This window comes from Strigops habroptila, chromosome 2 (assembly GCF_004027225.2).
Source record: "Strigops habroptila isolate Jane chromosome 2, bStrHab1.2.pri, whole genome shotgun sequence".
Lineage (NCBI taxonomy): Eukaryota > Metazoa > Chordata > Aves > Psittaciformes > Psittacidae > Strigops > Strigops habroptila.
The window spans coordinates 50,523,353-50,543,986 of record NC_044278.2 but is presented as its reverse complement, the minus strand read 5'-3'; the positions used below and the strand labels follow the sequence as shown (position 1 = coordinate 50,543,986).

Below are 20,634 nucleotides of genomic sequence, written 5' to 3'. Positions count from 1 at the left end.
TTTTGTGACAAGCATTTAGGGATGTATAATATTGTTTCTATAGTAGTCCTCATCTGTATAGCATTAATTAGGTATGCAAAAAAATATTATTATGCAAAATATTAGGTACAAAACCCATGCTTTTCTTGTGGTAAGCACCCATAAGGAGATACAGGTGCATAATGAGCTATAAAAATGTAAAATAAAGTACTATTAATGTGTGATTTCTAATACTGACCTAGTGAGTTACATTTCTAAACCAGAAATATAGCCTTTCTGTTCTTCTCCCACCCCCTGCATTTCATTTAATATTGGGAGATAACTGGTGAGATCTGCAGGTAAAACAAAATCCATGGAAAATAAAGAGACAGTAAAATAAATCACAACATCTAAGATTTGTGAGTTAGCAAACAACATGTCTTTTTAGGGCTTTTCTTTTTTTTTTTTTCTTTTTTTTTACTAACAAGTTTGCATTCTGCCTTTTAAATATAATTACAATGGTGTGAAAAATGATGGAATTCAGTACAGAGATAAAATACCATCTCTTAAAAATCTCTTTGGCACAAACCTAAGGCTCATAGAATCATAGAATCATAGAATAGTTAGGGTTGGAAAGGACCTTAAGATCATCTAGTTCCAACAAACCTGCCATGGGCAGGGACACCTCGCACTAAACCATGTCGCCCTAGGCTCTGTCCAACCTAGCCTTGAACACCGCCAGGGATGGAGCATCCACAACCTCCCTGGGCAACCCATTCCAGTGCTTCACCACCCTCACTGGAAAGAACTTCTTCCTTATATCTAATCTAAACTTCCCCTATTTAAGTTTGAACCCATTACCCATTGTCCTACCACTACAGTCCCTAAGGAAGAGTCCCTCCCCAGCATCCTTGTAGACCCCCTTCAGATACTGGAAGGCTGCTATGAGGTCTCCATGCAGCCTTCTCTTCTCCAGGCTGAACAGCCCCAACTCTCTCAGCCTGTCTTCATACGGGAGGTGCTCCAGCCCTCTTATCATCCTCGTGGCCCTCCTCTGGACTCGCTCCAACAGCTCCATGTCCTTTTTATGTTGAGGACACCAGAACTGTACACAATACTCCAAGTGAGGACTCACAAGAGCAGAGTAGAGGGGCAGGATCACCTCCTTCGACATGCTGGTCACACTTCTTTTGATGCAGCCCAGGATACGGTTGGCTTTCTGAGCTGCAAGCGCACACTGCCGGCTCATGTTCAGTTTCTCACCAACCAACACCCCCAAGTCCTTTTCTGCAGGGCTGCTCTGAATCTCTTCTCCACCCAACCTGTAGCAGTGCCTGGGATTGCCCCGACCCAGGTGTAGGACCTTGCACTTGGCTTGGTTAAACTTCATAAGGTTGGCATTGGCCCACCTCACAAGCGTGTCAAGGTCCCTCTGGATGGCATCCCTTCCCTCCAGCGTATCAACCGAACCACACAGCTTGGTGTCATCGGCAAACTTGCTGAGGGCACACTCAATCCCACTGTCCAAGTCGCCGACAAAGATGTTGAACAGGACCGGTCCCAACACCGATCCCTGAGGGACACCACTCATTACAGGTTTCCAACTGGACATCGAGCCGTTGACCACAACTCTTTGCGTGCGGCCATCGAGCCAGTTCTTTATTCCCTGAGTGGTCCATCCATCAAATTGATGTCTCTCCAATTTAGAGACAAGGATGTTGTGCGGGATAGTGTCGAATGCTTTGCGCAAGTCCAGGTAGATGAGGTCAACTGCTCTGCCCCTGTCCATCAGTTCTCTAGCCCCATCATAGAAGGCCACCAAATTGGTCAGGCAGGATTTCCCCTTAGTAAAACCATGTTGGCTATCACCAACCACCTCGTTGTTTTTCATGTGCCTTAGCATGCTTTCCGGGAGAATTTGCTCCAAGATTTTGCCAGGCACAGAGGTGAGACTGACTGGTCTGTAGTTCCCCAGGTCTTCCACTTTCCCCTTCTTGAAAATGGGGGTTATATTACCCTTCTTCCAGTCATCGGGAACTTCACCTGACTGCCATGATTTTTCAAATATGATGGACAAATATCATGGTTCTTGATATTCAAAGAAAAAAAAAAGTGTTCCTCTCAGAATAAAGAAAAGAACCTTCAGGATTTTAATAGATAATCACTGTAAAACTGTTGCATCAATTTAAAAGACAACATTCTTTTGTCTTTGTGAAATGATTCCTAGACCTGTTTACATATGTCCCAGAAAAGTTGTAAGTCTGATTTTTTCCTTTGCCTTCTTTTCCTGTTAAACAACCACCCAGACAACACTGTCAGATGTTTTGTTTGTTTGTTTTATCATGAAGGTGTAGCCTTAATTTCTGGAAGAACTGCACAATCAAAGGGGTAAAAAGTGACCAAAGACATGGCACTTGCTTTCTGCCTAAAGATACGCAAGAGGGTTTTTTAAGATTTTGTTATTATCAGTGAAAGGCAAAATTTGCTCAGTTCTTTAGAATATAAAAGTGTGAAATTTAGTGTCATAAGGAATTTCCTACTAATATAATGAAAAACCGCTACAATATTGCAAATTATATGCTCTCCTCTTTAACCAGAAATACTGATTTTTTTTTTTTTTTTTTTTTTTTTGTTTATATGAACATCACCTTGAAAATTGAATTAATAACTTCATCATTTATCATTATTTTTAGGACAGAGTTTTCTTTGTATTCACAATGGGACCTCAGTACAGAAACTGTACAACTATAGAACAACACTAAAAATGTAACTTAGTCTCGTGAGTTTTCATGGAAGTATTAGCCTAGATTTACTGTAACAGTCAGCCCAGTTTTCCACATAGTTTGCAGAATTAATTTTCTTTGTCAGCTATGAAGAATTTTGTTAATCAAGACTGTCCGTGTGGTTTATAACTACCAACTTATAACAAATGTTTCCATGTTTCAGTATAGGGATGTAAGAAAGACCCAAGATCACTCAACCAGTGCACATAATTTTAGACTTTTTAATCCCATTTTTTACTAGTGTCTCTCTTGAGCAAGAAAGGTATTTTGGCACTCAAGTCTTCTGACTTTTATTTTACTGAGAATTTAATGGATATTTTTCCAAACTGAAATAAGAAACAAAAATATTTTTATATTATTGTTTAAAACTTCTCTGGGTTCATAAAACATGGTGTCATAGGACTAGTGCCCATTTAAAAACAATATTTACATTAGATTTTCTTCCTCAGTAGATAATAATACTGATCCCAAGTGATATGAAGGCAATGCAGGAAAGTCCTTTGTTTTCGAGGTGAGATGGGTTAGTGTTTGCCTTGCTCAAACGTTGGAAGGTCCATATCTGCAGAAATAAGTAGTTGCACCTTGAGCACAAAGCAGCACCAGAGCACCTCTGGTAATTTATATCAGATGTGATCTTCTTTCTAAATTTTATATTTTGTACATAAAACTCTCACCTCACAGAAGATGCAAAACTATGCATCTTTAAGCACTGTTTTTCAAATGGTCTCATTTTCCTCCAGTACTAAAAATTCTTAAACACAAAAATTGAAGCAGGATAAGCCTTACTGCTCAGCCTTCATGCCACCAAGCATTTTTTTCTTTCCCTATGCCAGACCTCGTCAGGAAGCGTTACTTGATAAAGTCCTGAAAGAATAGATTAATGTTTTCACTGATTCATAACGCTTAAGGGGTTGGTTCAGACAGCTGCAAGAACAGGTCCTCAGGCTGAAGCCTGATTTCCTTCAGCACATTGCGTCATCTGGGAATTCCTGTGCTCCTTGTGACTCCCTATACCATGGTTTTGTTTACCATCCTCCTATCCATGACCAACCACAAATGTTCCCACCTCTATGCAAGCCTCCTGCTCATCCAAAGCCACACATATTCATATCTGTTACCATTAGCGTTTTTGTCTGAGGCGATGAAGGTGTTTCTGGAAGGGGTTCCACAGGCCTGAAATACACTTGCAGAGAGCGTTTCACACTCTCTTAACATTCCTGTTTATAATTTTAATTGCATTTCAATCACACTCGCCTTTCCATCTTGGAGAATAATTGGCCTTGCATGATCAGGGCTGTATCAAACACAAATGTTGGAAGCTGACCTTGGTAGGGTTTCCCTGAATTTCCCTTAACTCTTGCTATCAGTAAGCAAGTGTCTACACATTATCTGAGTGTGAAGATTTGCACTGACCCTGGTTTGGGTTTAGTCCTAAAATTTAAGTATGTGCTAAGGGAGACCAGCAAAGAACTCTTTTGTTTTGAATAAAGATTTTATGAAGATTTTATTTTGAAATTAAATGTTTTTGTCTCATGTCTATTGGAGCACTGTAGTTATCAAACAATACACAGTTTATGCTTATAGCTTATGTATGCAGATGCCTCTTTTCAACATTTATTTGTTTGTATTGTATGTGTTATTACTATAAAAACATGCTTCATATTGTGTAAGACTTTTATAGATGGAAGAAAGAATACAAAATCCTGTGGTTTTCATCTTGGCGAGAATACTGTAAAATAATAATAAAATACTTAATACTTAATAAAACTGTAAATACAGAAAAAGATAATAAGGAAAATATTTCTGAAAAACTATAATGCAAAACAGCTTTGTATGTCAGATTAATGGAATAACATTTTACCTAAAAAGTTGAATGTGCTACACTTGCCAGATTTCATCCCTAATGCATTTTGGGCCATAGTCACAATGAAATACCTATTTTTTGGTAGATAAAATGAAACTTTATAAAATATAACAAAACGAATGAGGAGAATTTCCTTGGCATCTTAGATACAGGACAGTATCAAGGATTATCTCCTCTTCAGTCTAGGAATTTATCAAAGATATACTAAGGGAAATGCTTATCATTTATCAAATAAAGCATGAGATTACATTTGATGAGAAAACTCTCATTGATTTGAGAAGGCATTGATCCATTAGGAAGGCAAGTGAACATTCTAAGTGAAAAATATACTGCTTACCATGAAATTACCTTTCTGTTACATTACACTGTTTAGCAAAAATCCAGACTGGGACCCATTACTTTTAATAGGGATGCATCTGAGAAGATGAATTAAGTCTCAGACAGAAGACATAGGTGAACTCGTCCTAACTATGGGTGGTGCAGTAATTAAACCACACTCTCTGACAGTTTATTAGACAAAACATTATGAGGAAAATGTCTTTTCATGTCTAATTGCTACAGCTGCTTGGATTTCTCTGTTATACTATTCATAAATCAGCAGGAGGAATTCGTCTGTGGAAAGATGCACTTCCTACTTTACGTGGGTCCTTCTATGTGGTCAATGCCTCCGGTCTTTGACTAAAAGCTTAACTTAACTAAGAGACCTGGCAAATATAACAGTGGAAATCTATATCTAGCGAGAGTGTTAAAATTATTGAGTTGAGCCAGCAACATTACTGTTGGGAGTGTAATGCTATCTGAGTGGGATTATATTGTGTTGTCTATCAAGATAATTTTTACATATACCTTACTAAGCAGTTCCAGATGTGGAATTTGAGCTAGAGCTACTGGTGTTGGAGCCTTCTTGCTTCATCTCACGATATGTAGGAAAACTAACTCCAGTACATAGGTGAATGATCTTACAATATAACAGCAAAAAAATATATATCATTGATTTTCTGTACTTTCGTTCCTATTTTCCATTGTAAAAAATATTGGAATGCAGTTTAGTTTTTCCATAATAAAATGAGAGGCAATGAGCAGCAGGGCAGCTTTTGGGCTTGAGCTGATTGTAGTTCACGCATTTTCAGTGCAGCACTTCGTGCCATAGCTGAACATTTCATGGGTAGTATCAGACAGCACTGTGATTTCAACTGAGGTGACTGGATTTACATTAGACCAGCTGAAATCACAGTCTAATTCATGTCTGCAAAACTGATTTCTGCTTTCCAATACAGGCTGTGTGGTTTGATACAGCCCTGACCCTGCAAACATTTGTGCATATATTTATCATTATCAGTAGCAGATTCTCATCTTTTGATGGAACTTCATATTAACCAGGTAATTACTGAAATTTCATTGCACTAACATTCCTTAGTAGTTAAAAAATATGGGGAAATCCATCTACCTCAGTTTTTAGATTTCCTAATGTCCTAAGCTTTTGCTTCAGGGACTGCTTCAATGCCAAGAAGCCTTTCCAGCTGATCCATGCACCTGCTGCCTCATGCTCTGAGGCATCTACTTTATCAGGCTTGAGTTTTCTTGATATAGACGCTATCTATGGGAAAGTACTTCTCTTAAGTGACTTGTAAACATGCTTCTGGGCATGTATGGAATATGCTGGAAGACTCATACATGTTGCATTTTACTGATGCAATTATGCAAAGTTGAAAATAAGGATGATGATCAAAAGAGGAATAATAAATAATAATAGGCCAGATGCACAGAAGTTCACTAAGGATCTTGAAGTGATTCTTTTGTATAAAACGTAAAGGTAGTGAGATAGTTATTTGGTTGATGGCTACAGTGTTTGCAAGTATTTTAGCATTATTAATTCATGCAAATTTTTCATCTTTTACACTCAGAGTTAACAAAGCATTACATAAACAGGATCTGACTGACCTGTAGGAGGTATTTGCACTCTGACATGGTGGACTAGTTGTGGTTTGGTGCCACTCCCTGCAACGAGTGCAAGAGGCTGAAAAGCTTCCAGTATAGCTGCAAAAGTGGAGGCATTAAGGAAAATAAACAGGAGATAGAGGTCAGCTCCATCTTATGAAGTCCAGTCTAGCTGTGCATGATCAGTCTAGTTGCAGAAGTGGTGACTCGGGTAACTACAGCATCCCTGGTATCATATAATGACTCACAAACAAATCAAAAATCCCACTGTAAATATTTTAAGAACTAGTAATCTACACCTGGCACTTAGCAGCCATGATTAGGAACTGAAGATGTGGCATGTATTTCCCACCCCCACAGTACTGATTACATGATTTTTAAGGCAGTTCTATGCCACTATTCTACCTTAACTTTGTGTTTAGTACCTCTATATTTATTATTGCACTCTAACACGTAGAAATCCTCTGTCTCTTTGGACGTCAGAGAGTAGTGCACAGGGGTGCAACTTATTAATTTCAGTAATTTTTCATTCTTCTGAGTTTCTTTTAAAGTTTTGTCTGTATCCTATCAGCATCCAGAAATGAAATCACGTTTTAGGATTATTGATTCTTCATAAAAATCAATAGATTGTGTTAGTCCCTGCCACAAGGCTTAGATGGAGGGTTGCAACTTGCAAATTGCAAGCATGAGTTTAAACTTCTCAACAAGATGGCAATTTAACCTTTTTTTTTGCTCCTAATCTTATTGCAGGCCCCCTGAGGCTATCTTTACCTTCAAGGCAAGTGAAGATTTTGAACATATCAGCAGGAGGAATTAAACAGCCCTGTACCAAAGGAGCAAGAATAGGAATTTTGAAAGGGTTTCAGGTTTAGGGTGAGACCCAGACTAATGTCTAACCTGTCACTCAAGTTCTCATTACAGTCCCAAGGTCAATCACTCTGACCAGGATAATTTGGGTGCACTTTACGTAAGTAAAGTACTTTTAAAAAGTACTTTACTTTTAACACTGCTGGAGATGAATGTCTTTATTCTTTGCAAGTTTTCCTTAAAAGTACCAGTGCTTTCAATTCAACCTCTTAGTGCTGAATAATTTTTTTAGAAGGGAATTACACCTTAATTCATTTTTTTTCTTTTCTTTTTTCAGGTCTGGGAACAACACGTGATTGATGGGCTGAAACATTTAAAGCCTCTTTTCATCTAAGTACCAGGCTTCACCAGTCAATACCTACTGTAGGTTTCAAGGATACTGATACTTCTAGATTCTTAAAAAAAAAAGGAATAAAGCATTGCTAGTAGCAAAAGAAATTGCTGATACAAAATGATATCTTGATAAAAACCAAACAAATGTAAATGTACCCAGATTCTGCAACTAGATCTGCACAGATAGATTGATTCTGGCACCAGTTTTCAAAAACATGAGTCTGACTATAGACGCATAACCGGAGTGGAAAAATCTAGACTGCAGGTGGAAACACATGGATAGCATTTACATTAGCTGGAGCCACATTCAGCTGTAAGTGTTCTAGGCAGAAACTATGCTGGTTTTTATAGCTGTAAAATATTCAGCTTTGTACAGACACCCTCAGTTCTGACAGATACTCTGTAATAAAATAACTAATAATAAAATGTATGTTGAAAAAATACGTATGTGTATGTTATGATTTCTTACTAACTCCTTGCTTTCTTATGTTCCCTTTATTTGAGATGAGAAAACACAAGATTAATTTTGGCAAAGTCTGCCATAACAGCCAAATTCTATTCTAGAGGGACCAAGAAAGGAACAAAACTGAAATGTCTGGAACATTTAACCTGGATAGGGAAAACCAGTGGCACAACTGGTCGTGTGGCACAACTGGTTGTGTAGCACAACCCTGTTGCGTGGCACAACCCTGTGTAAAACTGATCTAGTGGATGTCCTTACACTATACAAGCAATAAATTAAATAATATCTGCTTAGGTTGCAAGAAACTGCTGTCAAGAACATACATTTCACATTGGCCTGTAGAGAAATTGTATATTTTGTATTAAATATAAATAGCAGATAAAGACTTAAAAAACCCTAAAACACTCAATAGAAATCCAGTTTCCTCCTTATATTTACTGAGAAGTGTGTTCTCATTTTATCTCTTTTTTTGTGAAAAAGAATGAGAAATTATCTTTTCCTTAATTTTTTATTTAGATTATTTTTTTTTTTTAACCAGGCCAAGTAATTCTGAATACAGTCCATAAATGTAAAACAAAACCCACTGTATCTAACCATTACTCTATGAATCAATATTAATGGAGGACCATTCAGAAAATAGCTGATCTGTAATTTTAATAGTAGTTTAATTTCTTCTTATATATGCTATACTTTCCTCAGTATTAACTGTAGATGAGATGTTACACCACACAGAACTTCTAAAATAAATAAACTTTATTATTTTAATCTTCCTTTTTCATTGGTATTTGAAAATTTCTTTGGCTGCTGTTGATTTTCATCATTCTTCCTTTTTTTGGATATCCGAGCTGTGTTTTCCTGGTAACTAGTGATTTGGGCATTTTTAGGCATGCCTATGTTAAGAACACCGAATTTCCTAAGTGGGGCTATAACTGACTTTCAGAAAAGAGGTTAATTAGAAGAATAGCTGGAATTACAGGTCATAAGAATTAAATCTTATAATGCTATTAAGGTGATAAGTCATTTTGTGAACACTCCACATGGCCACTGTAACTGACATCAAAGGGACTTTAAGGAAAGCCATGTCTTGTTACAGGATTCAAAATCAAAGCAGGAACATCTGTGCCAAATGAGTTGAACCAAAACCTGTCCTTTAGAGGGATTTACGTCCAGTTCTGAATGTCATTGCTTGGAGCTCTCGCTTTCCCTTTTTTAAATGTCATGTTTGCTTAATCCAACAGCTCTAAGAGCTGCAAGTTTGTTTCCATTTTTTGAGGTTTTTTTTTTCCCCATACCTTGCTTTACCTCTAAGTTTATGAAATTGATAATTCTTAGAAAGCCATGCCTTGTACAGCATGTTGACTGGTCAGATGAAGATAAGTTACAATACATTACTACACACTTACAGATTGACTTAACACTGCACAGGTTATAAAATAAGCATATTCATAGTGATACACAATTTAGCTTTTCTGTGTGCGGCAATTGTTCCAGGCTATCTACATGGTAAGCAGTCCTACCTACCACTCACCCAATAGATTCCACTAACTGATTATAAGTCTAGAGGTCTAACAGCCAAATCAGCAGGACTCCCATCTTTTCCATTCATGCTGGAAAAAAATGCACTCATTTGTAATTCAAACACAAGTAAAAACAAAATAAAGAATAAAATAAGCATTTCTTTTGAAACTAAATGTATTTGATTTTTTTTTTTTCTTTTGGTTGGTTGGTTGGGTTTTTTTTTACCAAAAAGTTATATCCCATTTTAACATATATTTGCTTTTTGCCCTAATCAGGTCTGACTGTTCCAAAATCACTGCTTTGGTAAACTGTTCCATATAATTTTCCATCCAGTCAAGTACTTCACTTTTCAAGTTGTCTATATTTTAATTAGTCAGGATGTCAAACATATGTCAACCAAAAATTTCAAACTGAAGAAGTAAATTAATGTTAGTGAACAGCATGCCACAAACATGAAATTGCTTTAGGTCAATATTTTTAAAAACAGGTACCTAAATCTTTTCTAAGCTCCATATGCAGGTGCCTAAAAAGAAGCACAAAGCCTAAAACAATACCGACTGTCATTATCTAGTCTAAAAATTTTGTTCCTTAGACAGTAACTGTTTTTTCATTATAGTGTTGATGATTCATATTCCAATCTCATCAAATGGCAGGTAGGCTTCAGATTCTACTAATTAAGATCCATTAATATTTTTTTATCTTTTTCTTTTAATGGTTTTGCAGATCTCAGTGTTCTCCTGTTGCCCCCCGGGTGGCATCTCATATAATGAAAATTACATACAAGTGGAGAGCACTGTCAATTGAAGGAAGGATGGAGGGCAATGCTGAAGAAAAGAGTGGGGAATTGCTGCTCGTCATGAAGTAGTTACAGTAAACACGGCAAGAGTTATTTAAGCAATTCAGTATGTTCAGACTGTCTTTGCCCACTCTTTCTTCTCATTTCTTACTGGCTATGTTGACTGACAATGTTGGTGAAAGGCAGCTTCGACAGTAAGCCAATTAGTTACTGAAAAGGAGAACAGAGAGAATTGGAGATGTGGTATGCACAGTTACACAAGCGGAATCGCTCTGTCTCCTGGGAGGGGCTTTTTTTTATCCTTGGCTTCATGTAGAACAGAATTTGAAGAGAAAATGTAATTAAAAAATTGTCAATCCTAGAGACAAAGGTTTGCATGTTATTTCATTCATTAGAGAAAATTCAATAAGGTCATCAGCAAGGTAATGCTAAAGAAACACTTTATAAAACCACGTTCAGCTGGTGGTGGACAATTTTATGCAATTGCCTAATGATTTAATCAGAACTGGGACTTGTTTTGAATACACCGAAATGTATAAAGTGACTCCTCAGCTGGAAAGAAAAGACAGGGTATGAAGTTGAAAAAGCATGCAAGTCATTAAACATGGTGAAGAGTTGGCAGAATTCTATTAATTATCTTTGCTCTATATGGGCATAACCAAACCCAGAATTAAAATGTAATTTATTATGGAAAAAAAACCCCAAACCAATAAATTCATCAGCCAGCAGCAAGTAATTTGATCTACCTCTAAAAAAATTTTATTTTTCTAAAAACATATTTTTATCTCTAGAAACAAATAGCATTTGCTGTTTAGATAAATGTCAGTATGCTATTTGTAATAATAACAACAACAACAAAAAACATAAAAAAAATGAACTCAGGAAATAATGGCCTGCTTAATTTTATTCTTATCATTATATAGCACACTGCTTGTATTTGTATTAGTATTTAGTAATAAAAGTAACATAATAGCAACATAACAATATCATTCGGCTTAAGTAACTCCCTAGTTACTTTTTTCATTATGTATGAGAAAGCAATGTCCTTGTAAACTGTGTTGGTTTGGATTTGGAAAAATGATGGGAGACACTTTTGCAGATGCCTATGTAATATATTATTCCTTTTCCCAAAGCATTAGGATTTATTCTCTCCCAGTTATCTTGTATTAGTGCCAATAATTCTTCTGCAAATTCCTTGTCTCCTGCTGAGCATGAAGACTTTAGAGAATCTGCGCAGCATTATAATTCACCACATTTCTGAATGCTTTTTCTAAATTATTCTTAAATGTAAATCAAACTGTGGAAATAAGATTTTTATACAAATTATAAATTTTAATGGAATATAGTGGTTCTGGCTTTAAGCTTCTGAATAGTCCACCTGAACTTAATCAGTGTTCTGTTATTTCCTTAATTATATGTCTAGTATTTAGTCTCTAAATACTCTTAAAGAGTTTAACATTGTCAGGAAAATATTTTATTTTCCTTTCGTAACATGGCTGGATAATCAAATTCTTAGCCAAGAGTGATACAAAGGACCTCCAACTGTTTCAGTCCAATTTGTCATTCTTTAATTTATTGCATTTTAAGAACAACGATTATCAGCCCTTTGTTTTTCATTAGCCCCCAACCTAGATGGTTCAAACACAAGAATACTAATGAAGAACAGTGGCACATCTCTGCAGTTGGAGAATGGAAAACCAAATTTCCTGCCCTGACCCAGCAGGTGTGCTTCAGCAGTCAGCAGTGTGTATGTTGTTTCAATAAACTACAGTTTCCAGAGCTCACCCACATACTTGGCTCTTCAGCTGCCTGGTTGATTCAGTGGGAATCTTCTCTTTGCCTTTACTCAAAGTGATAAGGGTTTTCACTCTTATAAAATGGAGCAGAGTGTAGATGCACTAGTTGTTTATGTTTTCATTGTGAATGAACCGGACCCCCTCTTGTCCTTTGCCTGTCATTCTGGTTATCAAAGATGTCACATGTGAAAATAACTGTACCACATCAGATTAAAGGTCCATCTAGCTTAGCCCCTGACAATACCAAACAGGAGATGCCCAGGGAAGAGTGAAAGGATTCAAGTACATAGGAATACTTTCTCAAGATTCTTTCACTCTACAGCAATTAGAAAGTTGGGATTTTTTTCTGAGACAGAAAGTGCATCTTTACATTTAATGCCCTTGTTAGAGATTTCTCTTTTAATTTCTTCCAATCATTCTTTGAAATGATATAGACTTAATATCTACAACACTGTTGGTCAGAAAGGTTTATGGCATAATGGTATGTTGTGTGAAAAACTACTTCATTTTATTTATTTTGGACTAGATCGATTTCATACTCTTTTGTATTTGAGCAAATGAGGAACTTGTGAGTGTCCAATGAAGATCTGCTAATGTGGCTGAGGGCTGGAGCACATAATGTGTGAACAATAGTATCTAACAAGCACAGTTCCCTTAACGTCTCTTCACCCATGATGTTATCCAGTTGCTAACCACATTAGCAGATCTTCACCAGGCCCTCTCCAGTTTATCAATGTTTTTTTTGCACCTGGAAGCCCCAAACTCATTAAGTTGTTTGCATACTGCTATGTGAACATACAGCTATAATTACTGAGTAGAGGACATCAGACACATGGGGTATATAGCACAAGTGTTGAGAAGTTGTTCAAAATTCAGCATCCTTCAAGAAGTCACAGGTGAAGGACAAATGCACATAGGCTACTAAGCTTTATGCTCCTAACAGGAAGATGACAAAGTATGAGCTGCTAATCCAAAAGTCAAATGGCATAATTAATTTATAACCATGTGGGTGCTAGAGATAGAGATAGCAGTAGCCTGGAAAACATTAAGAAGGACTACAGAGCCCTGGGAGAGGTGGTTAGGGGCTCTGGAGCTCAGATAGTTTTTTCATTGATTCTCCAGGACAAAGGGGAGGACCTTAAAAAAGCTAGGCGTGTTTGGCAGGTTAATAAATGGTTAGAATGGTGGTGCCATAGTCAGGGGTTTGGCTATTTAGAACATGGGGCTCCATTTGGGAGGCCAGGTCTACTGGAGGCTGGTGGAGCTGGTCTGACAAAGAAGGGGAAGAGCTGTTTTGGTAGGAGGCTTGCCAGGCTGGTCAGGAAAGCTTTAAACTAGATGTGTTGGGGGAGGGGAGCATTGATCCATCCCAACACTCCTGGTCAGTTGCCAGCACCTGTAATAAGTGCTTGGAGCAATGCAGAGATGTTCCAGCTGCCCCAGCCATTGAGTCGGCTGCATTTGGAGCTCGGCTAAGGTGCCTCTATACAAACGCCCGTAGTATGGGGAACAAGCAAGAGGAATTAGAGATGTGTGCAAGGCTACAGGAATATGATGTCATTGGTATCACAGAAACATGGTGGGATGGCTCCTATGACTGGAATGTCGGAATGGAAGGTTACAAGCTGTTTAGAAAAGACAGGCCAGGCAGACGGGGAGGGGGCATTGCTATCTATGTCAGTGATAGGCTAGAGAGTATGGAACTCTGTCTGGGCATGGGTGATGAGGTAACAGAGTGTTTGTGGGTCAGGATCAAAGGGAAAACAGCAACAGGGGACATTACGGTGGGGATCTGTTACAGGCCGTCTGATCAAGAGGACTCTGTGGATGAAGCGCTCTACAGACAGATAGGAGCAGCCTCACGCTCGCAGGCCCTGGTCCTCATGGGGGACTTCAACCATCCTGACGTCTGTTGGAGGGACGGTACGGCCCGGCACAAGCAATCCAGGAGGTTCCTCAATTGTGTGGAAGACAACTTCCTCTTTCAAGCAGTAGAGGAGCCGACGAGGAGAGGTGCCATGCTGGACCTCGTGCTCACCAACAGGGAGGGACTGGTTGGAAATGTAACGCTCCAGGGCAGCCTTGGCTCTAGTGATCACGAGATGGTTGAGTTTGAGATCCTCAGGACGGTGAGAAGAGCGTGCAGCAAGCTCACTGCCCTGGACTTCAAGAAAGCAGACTTTGGCCTCTTCAGGAACCTCCTTAGTAAGGTTTCATGGGATACAGTCCTAGAGGGCAGGGGGGCCCAAGACTGCTGGTCGGTATTCAAGGATCACCTGCTACGTGCTCAAGAGCGTTGCATCCCGACTAGAAGAAAGTGCAGCAGGAGGGCCAGGAGACCTCCATGGATGGACAAGGAGCTGCTGAGGAAACTTAGAGGGAAAAAAGAAGCTTATAGAAGGTGGAAGCGAGGACAGGTGGCCTGGGAAGAATATAGGAGCATTGCCTGGGAAGCTAGGGACCAGGTTAGGAAAGCTAAGGCCCAGCTAGAATTAAGTTTGGCAAGGGATGTAAAAGATAACAGGAAAGGATTCTATAGATACGTAGCAAATAAAAGACAGACTAGGGACAATGTGGGCCCTCTCCGGAAGCTATCAGGAGAACTGGCTACCCTGGATTTGGAGAAGGCTGAGGTTCTTAATGACTTCTTTGCCTCAGTCTTCACCAGCAAATGCTCTGACCACACAACCCAAGTCTTGGAAAGCAAATGCAGGGACTGTGAGAATGAAGACCTTAGGCCCACTGTAGGAGAGGATCAGGTTCGAGACCATCTTAAGAACCTGAACGTGCACAAGTCCATGGGACCTGATGAAATCCATCCACGGGTCCTGAAGGAGCTGGCGAATGAAGTTGCTAAACCACTGTCCATCATATTCAAAAAATCCTGGCAGTCAGGTGAAGTTCCCGATGACTGGAAAAAGGGTAATATAACCCCCATTTTCAAGAAGGGGAAGGTGGAAAACCCGGGGAACTACAGACCAGTCAGTCTCACCTCTGTGCCTGGCAAAATCTTGGAACAGTTTCTCCTGGAAAACATGGTAAGGCACATGAAAAACAACGAGGTGGTTGGTGACAGCCAACATGGCTTCACTAAGGGGAAATCCTGCCTGACCAATTTGGTGGCCTTCTATGATGGAGCCATGGAACTGATGGCAGAGCAGTTGACGTCATCTACCTGGACTTGTGCAAAGCGTTCGACACTATCCCGCACGACATCCTTGTCTCTAAATTGGAGCAACATCAATTTGATAGATGGACCACTCGGTGGATAAAGAACTGGCTTGATGGCCGCACGCAAAGAGTTGTGGTAAATGGCTCGATGTCCAGTTGGAAACCTGTAACCAGTGGCGTCCCTCAGGGATCGGTGTTGGGACCAGTCCTGTTCAACATCTTTGTCGGCGACTTGGACAGTGGGATTGAGTGCGCCCTCAGCAAGTTTGCCGACGACACCAAGCTGTGTGGTTCGGTTGATACGCTGGAGGGAAGGGATGCCATCCAGAGGGACCTTGACACGCTTGTGAGGTGGGCTGATGCCAACCTTATGAAGTTTAACCAAGCCAAGTGCAAGGTCCTACACCTGGGTCGGGGCAATCCCAGGCACTGCTACAGGTTGGGTGGAGAAGAGATTCAGAGCAGCCCTGCAGAAAAGGACTTGGGGGTGTTGGTTGATGAGAAGCTTAACATGAGCTGGCAGTGTGCGCTTGCAGCCCAGAAAGCCAACCGTATCCTGGGCTGCATCAAAAGAAGTGTGACCAGCATGCCGAAGGAGGTGGTCCTGCCCCTCTACTCTGCTCTTGTTGAGACCTCACTTGGAGTACTGCGTACAGTTCTGGTGTCCTCAACATAAAAAGGACATGGAACTGTTGGAGCGAGTCCAGAGGAGGGCCACGAGGATGATAAGAGGGCTGGAGCACCTCCCGTATGAAGACAGGCTGAGAGAGTTGGGGCTGTTCAGCCTGGAGAAGAGAAGGCTGCGTGGTGACCTCATAGCAGCCTTCCAGTATCTGAAGGGGGTCTACAAGGATGCTGGGGAGGGACTCTTCCTTAGGGACTGTAGTGGTAGGACAAGGGGTAATGGGTTCAAACTTAAACAGGGGAAGTTTAGACTAGATATAAGGAAGAAGTTCTTTCCAGTGAGGGTGGTGAAGCACTGGAATGGGTTGCCCAGGGAGGTTGTGGATGCTCCACCCCTGGCGGTGTTCAAGGCCAGGTTGGACAGAGCCTTGAACCACGTGGTTTAGGGCAAGGTGTCCCTGCCCATGGCAGGTTTGTTGGAACTAGATGATCTTCAGGTCCTTTCCAACCCTTACGATTCTATGATTCTATGATTCTATGATTCTATTTAGTCCTACTATTGTGTAGTTTATCAGTCCACTACTCGTGTACTTTTAGGCTATACTCATTCCCTTTTTTTACTTTTAGAAAGAAAATAAAATTAGTAAGTGAAGAGTTTATACTATATGAGGCAGGAAGTCATCCTTGCTTTTTTTTTTTGGGTAGTTGGTTTTGCTTTTTACACTTTGACACCTATGGACATAGTACTACTTTTCCAAAATGAAGAAGTCTGTCTGCCAAGATATTTTCTTGGACAACTCCTTGACCCTAAAGAATATGGGAGAACAACTTGCTTGTGAGCTTCCCTTTCACACTGAAAATGTGGCTTCTGTTCTATGCACTTTTGTTTTGTCCAATCGATATTCTAAATTTGTAACATTTTGGGACTCAATCTACCAGAGTTAGGAGACTCCAAGTCTACAGTAATATAGTTGTTTGGGAGAGTGATGTACTACGAGCACCTTTGCTCTTTCCAGTGGTTTTGCAGAGGCTTAATACAATTTCAGGGTTTACAGCACAGGTTTTCATATATCCTTGCTTAATTTACTTAAAAAAGAGTGCAAAATAGATGCTTAAATTGTACCTACAAATTCAAACGCATTTTTTTGTTTTAGCTACTTATTATTTTTAACATGTACATATTTTTGACACTTGTCTGAACATTTACCCATAAGCTACGTTCACTGTGTTGGAACAACTCCACTTCTCTAACATACTGAAACTTTTTATTATAAAACCAGTGCTTGCATACACATAAAAATATTACTTGTGATTTGTCTCAAAGCAATGAGATGGAACATAAAAGGAACATCTTAAACTTGACTGTCCATTCTGCACTTTCTCTATGGTAGACTGCTGTCAGGAAAACACAATACTTCACTCTGTGCAGACCAGGAGAGAAAAGGAGATCAAGAACAAAACTATATGGCAGATAGTCAACAATTTTACTTAATTTTCTAAAAGAAGAAGTTTAGATATGATGATGATGATGGTGGAGATGTAATTACTTTACATAAGATGAGGTATTATCTGGTGTAGAATGCCACAAAATTTTATCAAGTTTTTGACATTTCCATACTTTGATGCACATATGAAACAACATCTAATTGCAACTTGTCAAACAAAACAAAACCAGATGCTTTATTTTAGACAAATTTCTCATTTTTTTCGGACAGAATATAGGAATCTTGGAATATTAGTAACTTAATATTTTAACTTTTAGTATTCTTTTTTTTCTCTTAAAATACATTTTGTGATTTATTTGCAATTTATAACAAATTGCTGCATTGTTCTTTTTTAGATTGCTTTTACTGCCAGTTCCAAGTTTGATCAAAAAAGAAGACTAAAAGCAAAACTGTTCTTTACTCCTAATCCATTTCAATGCACTCCACCCTATTAAAACAGGCAGAGAAGTCTCAGTATTAGCTGGTAATTAAACAGCAACGACTTCAGAACATAAAATTTAATGACCTGTAATCCCATGCCTATTAAAGACTACATGTTTTCTTCAAAAACTTTCAGGTTACAGTTGCAAATAGGTAGATTTTTCAGGTAATACCAGTGGTGTCAGAGAGAATTTAGTACTCTGACATTTGCACTAACAAGTAAGACATTGACTGGCAATGTTTAAAATCTTAGATCAAGTAGTCTGTTTACAAATTTATTTATAGTCAGGGCCTGTTGATGAGTCCCAGAATTCATTAAATACTAGTAAAATTCCCTTGTCATGGAACAAAAGACATTTTCTAGAGTTTAGTCTTGAGATAAGCCAGAACAACATTATACTTCATAAAAGGTCAAAAGATTTAAGAGTACGGGCAGGTTTATAAAAAAAGTGATTTATTTAAATCCCAAATGGCCTAATGCTCTTAGGGAATAACTCTGAAAACAGTCTAGGTAAATTTTAATGGTTGATGGTAAAAAAAATACACACCCCAAAAAAACTCCACAGACGTATAAAGCTGTCAATTAGAATCAAGTACTGTATTTTCATCTGACATTCAGCTTTTGTCTGCCAGGAAGACACCTTGTCTAGAAGCTAACTTCCATGGTAGTTAATTATATGTTAAAAATGTTGTCTGGGAGATTATATTGAGACTAAACATATTTGTTTGTGACCTAAATTTGTACCTACTTTTTTGTTTTAATAAATAATCATGCAGAAAATCTTGCAACTGAAAGTTGTTAGGTTAAAACAAGCAAACATTTCTATTTTTGCTTACTGGTAGTTCACATTTACTTTTTTTTTGCTTGGGAATAAGACTTGAACTTTTGAAATGTAAATAAAAATAATTATTTTTACAAAGGATTTCACTTCTATGTGTAATTATCTGCTTCTTTTCTGTTACTGTATGTAAAAAATAAAAATTACCTCCTCTGTAGTACATACTGGATATCTATGGGGATTATTATCATATGGATTTTTTATGGGTAATATTTTGCCTGAGATTGAGAGGACAGTTTGAGATAAGAGAGTAGTTCTGGGCTAACAGTAATTTTACTTCTGCTAGTACAAGTCTTTGTTATGTGTATGTTGGAAATGGACTATCTCTTAAAAAACACAACAGTGTTTTTACTGAGATCATTCTTAATATTTTGCTTGTGGTCTTGCTCCACTTGTGACCCTTCAGAGTCTAATAGACATCCTAGAGAAGAAGAGCAGAGAAGACATCCATTTTAGCTGGCCAAGAGACAGCAAGGAAAGAAGGGGAAAAGACAGCCAGCCTGGGGACACCAAGCATCCAGAACCAATCTTATTTAAGGTAGCTGGGCAAAATGTGTCAATCCATCACATCAGCCCAGCAGGAGAATTTTAAAGTCTGGAAGCAGGGAAATATACAACTGAGTAAGTTTCTGAAGGTTTCAGCCAAGTACTGATTTTATTGATTATTTGCCAGGTAACAGAGGATAAATAACGGTGTTGTTCATATAGCCATTAAATAATAATAGTAGTTAACTAGGACTGTTAAATTACTTGTATTGCCAGAATAGTTCTAATATTGGTTAGAAACATATAATGGCTCTTATCCAATGTCTATGGTGCTGATTTTTTTTCCATTGCCTGCAAGGGAGTTTCCGTCTTTTTTTTTGGTATAAAGAATAGTCTAAATCAAAACTTAAAACCAGAAGTCTTTCACTTAGTCTACCTTGAATTCCCTGCTTGTGCATCAGGTTCTGAAGAGCCCCCTGCAGTTTGCAGTTGTCTTTTTAAACTCCATCTCAAGAAATATTTCCAAAAGGATAAAAAAATTAAAGAGCTGCCACAGCAATAGGCTATGCTGGAAGCCAAAATGAGAGTGTGAAGCAATGTGTTTGGGCCCCTGTAAAGGAAAGTGCATGAAGCTTTAAAAGCAAATAACTGGTAGTGATTTGAAGTGTGAATTATGCTGTGAATAGTGCTCCAAAGATTTAAGTACTAAATGCATCCTTCATCACTCCCTATTTCCCTATTTCTTAGCTTCAGAAAAAGCCTATCAAAGCTTAAAGACCTAAAAATCCAAAATAATTCCAGCATTAATCATGGGAAAGTAAAATCTTACACTGAAGTTAGCAGAAAACCATGGATTTTCATCTGACAAAGTAAGAAAAGAAAGAACAAACTTCAGAGCAGGAGACCTTGAGTCCTTCATGTAATGTTTTTGCCATGAGAAAGGATAATGTTCATCATTAGCATCACCTAAATTCCACAACTTTGTAACATTCACTGTATAGATCAGACAAATCATAGTCTTAACTGATTGTTTACTTCCATTCATGTGATGAATATTCAAGCACTTGTGACTGGAAAATTTCAGAAGGCACCCTATAATAAATTATCTCTCTGAAACAAGAGGAGAATGCAAAAAAAGTCTAGTCTTGTCAGGATAATTAAACAGAAACATGTGAGAGCTAGAATCTCTCTCTTGCATAAGATGTCTAGGCCAATGCTAAAAAGAAGCACACATAGTAAAACCTTGCTATTTTTCAGAGTTGTACTGTAGAGA

At 38.6% G+C, this 20,634-nt stretch overlaps 1 long non-coding RNA gene across 1 annotated transcript in view; it reads left to right on the top strand.

The window, feature by feature from the left end:
* The window catches only part of LOC115604044, a 40,251-nt gene extending 32,067 nt beyond the window's left edge, over window positions 1–8,184 (top strand). The window contains exons 2-3 of the long non-coding RNA XR_003990108.1: window positions 7,294–7,416; window positions 7,688–8,184. This is a non-coding gene — a long non-coding RNA (uncharacterized LOC115604044). The remainder of the gene's footprint in view (window positions 1–7,293; window positions 7,417–7,687) is intronic.
* The last annotated feature ends 12,450 nt before the right edge of the window (window positions 8,185–20,634 follow it).